The sequence below is a fragment of the Dreissena polymorpha genome, chromosome 5 (genome assembly GCF_020536995.1).
Source record: "Dreissena polymorpha isolate Duluth1 chromosome 5, UMN_Dpol_1.0, whole genome shotgun sequence".
NCBI classification, from domain to species: Eukaryota; Metazoa; Mollusca; class Bivalvia; order Myida; family Dreissenidae; genus Dreissena; species Dreissena polymorpha.
In genome coordinates, this window is record NC_068359.1 from 42,106,868 (window position 1) to 42,112,534 (window position 5,667).

Below are 5,667 nucleotides of genomic sequence, written 5' to 3' on the forward strand. Positions count from 1 at the left end.
TATTGCCCATGAGAAGTGCAAGACCAAGTATTAGTTTGAAATAATGATGTTGGTGTTGGTGGTGTCTTCTCTTTGTCTAGAACAGCTGATATGTATTGCCCGTGAGAAGTGCAAAACCAAGTATTTGTTAGAAATAATGATGTTGGTGGTGGTTGTGTCTTATCTTTGGCTTGAACAGCGGATATGTATTGCCCGTGAGAAGTGCAAGACCAAGTATTAGTTTGAAATAATAATGTTGGTGGCAGTGGTGTCTTATATTTGGCTTGAACATCGGATATGTATTGCCCGTGAGAAGTGCAAGACCAAGTATAATTTTGAAATATCGATGTTGATGGGGGTTTTGTCTAATCTTTGGCTTGAACAGCTGATACCTATTGCCCGTGAGAAGTGCAAGACCAAGTATTAGTTTGAAATAATGATGTTGGTGGCGGTGGTGTCTTATCTTTGGCTTGAACAGCTGATACCTATTGCCCGTGAGAAGTGCAAGACCAAGTATTAGTTTGAAATAATGATGTTGGTGGGGGTGGTGTCTTATCTTTGGCTTGAACAGCTGATACCTATTGCCCGTGAGAAGTGCAAGACCAAGTATTAGTTTGAAATAATGATGTTGGTGGCGGTGGTGTCTTATATTTGGCTTGAACAGCGGATATGTATGGCTGTGAGAAGTTCAAGACCAAGTATAATTTGATGATGTTGATGGTGGTTGTTTCTTATCTTTGGCTTGAACAGCTGATACCTATTGCCCGTGAGAAGTGCAAGACCAAGTATTAGTTTGAAATAATGATGTTGGTGGCGGTGGTGTCTTATATTTGGCTTGAACAGCGGATATGTATGGCCGTGAGAAGTGCAAGACCAAATATAATTTTGAAATAATGATGTTGGTGGTGGCTGTGTCTTATATAATTGGCTTGAACAGCTGATATTTATTGCCCATGAGAAGTGCAAGACCAAGTATAAGTTTGAAATAATGATGTTGGTGGGGGTGGTGTCTTATCTTTGGCTTGAACAGCTGATACCTATTGCCCGTGAGAAGTGCAAGACCAAGTATTAGTTTGAAACAATGGTGTTGGTGGCAGTGGTGTCTTATATTTGGCTTGAACAGCGGATATGTATTGCCCGTGAGAAGTGCAAGACCAAATATAAGTTTGAAATAATGATGTTAGTGGCGGTGGTGCCTTATCTTTGTCTTAATCAGCTGATACCTATTGCATATGAGAAGTGCAAGACCAAGTATTAGTTTGAAATAATGATGTTTGTGTTGGTGTTGTCTTCTCTTTGTCTTGAACAGCTGATATGTATGGCCTGTGAGAAGTGCAAAACCATGTATTAGTTTGAAATAATGATGTTGTTGGTGGTGGTGTATTATCTTTGGCTTGACCAGCTGATATGTTTTGCCCGTGAGAAGTGCAAGACCAAGTATTTGTTTGAAATAATGATGTTGGTGGCGGTGGTGTCTTCTCTTTGTCTTGAACAGCTGATATTTATTGCTCGTGAGAAGTGAAAGACCAAGTATTTGTTCGAAATAATGATGTTGGTGGCAGTGGTGTCTTATATAATTGGCTTGAACAGCTGCTACCTATTGCCCGTGAGAAGTGCAAGACCAAGAATTAGAAACAGCTGATATGTACGGCCTGTGCAAAGTGAAAGACCAAGTATTAGTGTGAAATAATGATCTTTGTGGCGGTGTTGTCTTATATATGGCTTTAACAGCTGATATATGTTGCCCATGAGAATTTGAAGACCAAGTATTTACTAATCATAATGTTGGTTGTGGTTGTGACTTATATTTGTCTTGACCAGCTGATGCTTATAATATCTCAAGTTATGAATGAATGTGAGAAGCCAACAATTAATATACATTCATTATTCATACGTTCAAGCAATACAAGGTATGTGTAAGATTCGCGAGAAAGGAATTGAATTACTGAAATTTACTCAAGTTGTTATAGAAAGTATTTCTGAAATATTTTATAACGTGTTTTATATGCCAGGCGCATTGGCAATATTGGTGTGTTCCCAGGTATGCATAGGTGTGATTAAAACACGGGGGACATGTATATCAGTAAGTAACAAACAAGAGACAAAAGATGGTCCATATCTTGAAATTGAATTGTAGATCAAAACTGTTATTAAGTAGGTGTTCCTACATTAAATTCTGTATACACCTGATATGACAAATTTTAAGATAAACATAATAACATTGCAATTGATAATAATAACAACGGGGCGACTTATATGAGTATTATTTATACAAAGCAAAGTCTCTTAACGTTGTTTGGTGAAAAGAAAGTTGTTCTTTTTTGTTTTAACAACTTCAAAAATATGCTTCATTTGTTGTTTTTTATTTTTTTTTATTTTTTTGGATAAAGACATTTGTAACTGATTTCAGCATAGTAAATTTTTTATTTAAAGTCATTTGAATGCAGTGGTGAAATTACATAATTAGCAGAAGAAAATTGAACTTCTTTTTTGCAATAAATAAACAACTGCTTTGTGTAAATTTTTAAGCATCTTTGGATATGAAGGAAAATAAGAATTGTAATAAAAATACAGCATACATTTTGAAAGGTCAGTCATTCTGAAAAAAACAAACACTGTAATTATTGGGATCATTAACAGAGGTTTAGAATAACACAATGCAATGAAAGCAAATTATTGAACATTTGGTAAGTACATGTAAATTATAAGAACATGTGTGTTATAGATGAATTTTTTTCTTTATCTTTTGCTTTCACAAGTTGATTGATCATCAATACAGTGTATATTATATGTCGGGTATTATAACTAAGTTATCATTGATTGTTCTAACCAAAATATAATAAAATATGTAAATTAAATGAAATATAAAACCTAAGATGCTATTTAAAATACAGATAAATTCCTCACTGATATCAGCCTAGTTTAACTGCACATTGTGTTAAACAGTATTATAAGGTAGTAGAAATTTATATATTGAAACAATGAATAATTATTTAAACAAGGGCTGTTTGTAAAACATGCATGCCCCCATATGGGCTGTCCGTTGTAGTGGCAGCCATTGTGTGAATACGATTTTTGTCACTGTGACCTTTGACCTAGTGACCTGAAAATCAATAGGGGTCATCTGCGGGACACGATCAATGTACCTATGAAGTGTCATGATCCTAGGCAAAAGCGTTCTTGAGTTATCATCCGAAAATCATTTTACTATTTCGGGTCACCGTGACCTTGACCTTTGACCTTGTGACCTCAAAATCAATAGGGGTCATCTGCAAGTCATGATCAATCTACCTATGAAGTTTCATGATCCTAGGCGTATGCGTTCTTGAGTTATTATTAGAAAACCATTTTACTATTTCAGGTCACCGTGACCTTGACCTTTGACCTAGTGACCTCAAAATCAATAAGGGTCATCTGCGAGTCATGATCAATCTACCCATGAAGTTTCATGATCCTAGGCGTATGCGTTCTTGAGTTATCATCCGTAAACCATTTTACTATTTCGGGTCACCATGACCTTGACCTTTGACCTAGTGACCTCAAAATCAATAGGGGTTATCTGCAAGTCATGATAAATCTACCCATGAAGTTTCATGATCCTAGGTGTATGCGTTCTTGAGTCATCATTCAAAAACCATTTTACTATTTCTGGTCACTGGACCTTGACCTTTGACCTAGTGAAAAAATCAATAGGGGTCATATGCGAGTCATGATCAATGTACCTATGAAGTTTCATGATCCTAGGCCCAAGCGTTCTTGAGTTATCGTCTGACAACCACCTGGTGGACGGACCGACCGACCGACAGACCGACATGAGCAAAGCAATATACCCCCTCTTCTTCGAAGGGGGGCATAATAATACACTGTCTCCTCAGAACAATACATGTTTCATAAAACAAATAATAATAGATATTCTAAGAAAATAGCAACAACAAAAAGTTTGTTGTGAACACAACAGTCAAGTTATGATGTAGAGGCATGACTAACAAAATCAGATGGTGAGTATTTTTAAGTATACTTTTCCTGTAAAATAGCGTGGTACTTGTGGAAAAAAAAATGCATTCAAATAATAAGGCTGAACATAAAACAATATTAAGTCTCTTAAAAGTATTGTCTTCAATACAAAAAGAGGCAGAGTACTATCAGACAGCAACAAAATATATGGAATTAATGATTCCCTGTTGTAACATATATTTTACATAAACACCAAACAGCAACATTTAAACAGAGCTTAATTTCTCACTACAATTTGATACTTTTTTTGGAAAATATTTTATAAATCATTCAAACGATTCTTGTTATAATATTTTCAAGGAATACATTCTATTAATAGTATCAAATGTCTGGGTTTAATATAAAGACAAAAAGTGATTGAGTATTTTTCTTTTTTAATTATTGAACTGTTGTTTATTAACCAGAAAACAGAGACTTTAAGGTCTACCGGTAACCATCTGTTTGTTGAATGATATGATGTACAGGCAATAACTATGCAACAATGTGTATTTTACCCTTAAAATATAAGTTCATGATTGCTTCACTACAAAACTCACATGTTTCGCTGATGACTTACAATAAGTAGTTCTAAACGGATTATCATTAACAGTACAAAAACAACTTATAATCATATCTACATAGATATAACAATGGAACAATATAACATCATAAGTTACCACTTGCTGTAACGGTAACTTCTTTCAAGAAAATAATGAAACACTGTAGACTGTTATACTTTGATATAAAAACTGTAGCACACAGAATAAAACAATAAAATAAAATATGTACACGCCATTGCTGCCTAACTAGCAGTTTGATACTTATTATTAAGTCATGAAGTTTAACACACTTTCAAATTCTTACTTATGATTGTAAAACCATCATATATAAATGCCTCTTTCGAAGTATCAACTGTAATCCGTATCTTATCAACTGTACTGGACATTGCAAATGTCACATCGAAAGCCTTCAGTGTCCAAACCAGTTCCAATGCACTTCTCATGCACCCAACGCCCACACACATCACAGTTCAGCCACTTAAGTCCTCTGGGGTCAATACACTGCAGGGCATTACATAAATATGTGTGCCTGTCCCCAGAGGCCAACAGACGTCCCCGAACATAGTTCCGGAAAAATGCTACGTGAGACTGTCCCAGTGTCAGTGCTGGGAGATTGTTCACAAGACATTCAGCTTTCTGCAAAAGAAATATTAAAGATTTTGATTGAAATCATGGATCGTCTTTGATAAATATCTTATACAATTGATGATCCAGTTATTCAAAATAATCATTGTCAATCAAATTCACAAGTGCCAAATTTATTTCATTTTGCATTTCAATGAATTTAATAATTACTTCCAAATAATTATTGCACTTAAGTTTGCATTTAAACTTCAACTTTAAAATCAAGAGGTAATTTATTATACTAGAACAGATACCTCTCTAACTGTGTGAACTGACAATGCAAGGAAGAGGTTTCTCTATTTGTATTTACTTAAATTGTTCCATTTGTTTGATCGAATTTCTCCTGTTTTCAACAATACTAAGTTGAATTACAATTATTTTACCAACTCGTTTTTTAAGAACTTTCCTACTTGATTTTAAAGTGGAAAACAAGGGACAAAATTGTCACAAAACCAGGTTTTCATTGTGAAAAAAAAATCTGATAAAGGGAGAAAACTCAAACTGAACTTTT